The sequence below is a fragment of the Nanorana parkeri genome, unplaced genomic scaffold, assembly GCF_000935625.1.
Source record: "Nanorana parkeri isolate BGI_ZX_2015 unplaced genomic scaffold, ASM93562v1 scaffold2706, whole genome shotgun sequence".
Lineage (NCBI taxonomy): Eukaryota > Metazoa > Chordata > Amphibia > Anura > Dicroglossidae > Nanorana > Nanorana parkeri.
Genome location: NW_017308974.1, coordinates 83,675 through 84,417, shown reverse-complemented (window position 1 = coordinate 84,417; position 743 = coordinate 83,675).

The window sequence follows — 743 nt, the reverse complement described above, 5'->3', positions numbered from 1 at the left end:
ACAGGAGTCGGGGCCCGGCGACCACAGAGGCGCTGACAGGTAAGAGATCTCAGACCCTGCAGAACCCACTATAAAGAGTCTATGGTGGGCTCTGCAGGGTCACTCTCCGCTGGGGCTCTGCAAGTGGCATGACTAACAATCACAGGGGGCCCCTATACAAAATTTTGCTATGGGGCCCTGTGATTTCTAGTTACGCCCCCTGCCCGTCCATATTGGATTTCACCCAAAGATTCTCCTACCGGCCATTTCATATCCATGAGCTGCCAACCAAGAGACCAATCTGCATTTGGATCCAGCACCTCCTGCCTCTATCTCAGTGATGTCAGAGAAGTATCTGCATAGGTCCCCTGCCCCATCACTGCACTCAGTTGGGGGTTTGGGCTTCCACGTTGGAGCCCCAACTCACCCTCCCAATGTTGGACATCACTAGCAAGGTTCTCAATGGTCCGGGGAAGGTAGAGGAGCCCTGAGCTCCATTGCCGATCCCTTCTCTATAGACTGTTTCCTTCATCCCAGCTCTGACCTTCCATCCTTGTCTTCTCCTTCTTTTCCTCCGAAACAGATCTCCACAGAAATTTTTGCCCACAAGGGTTTGGCCCTCAAAAATTCACAGGCCCTTCCACCACCCCCCCGACCAGCCTCTCAGAAGACCGAGAAAAGACGCAGAACCTGTCAAAACTGTTTTGATCGAATACAAAAAGCACCAAAACCAGGAGGTGGGTGCAGATTGTGAACCCTCAGTG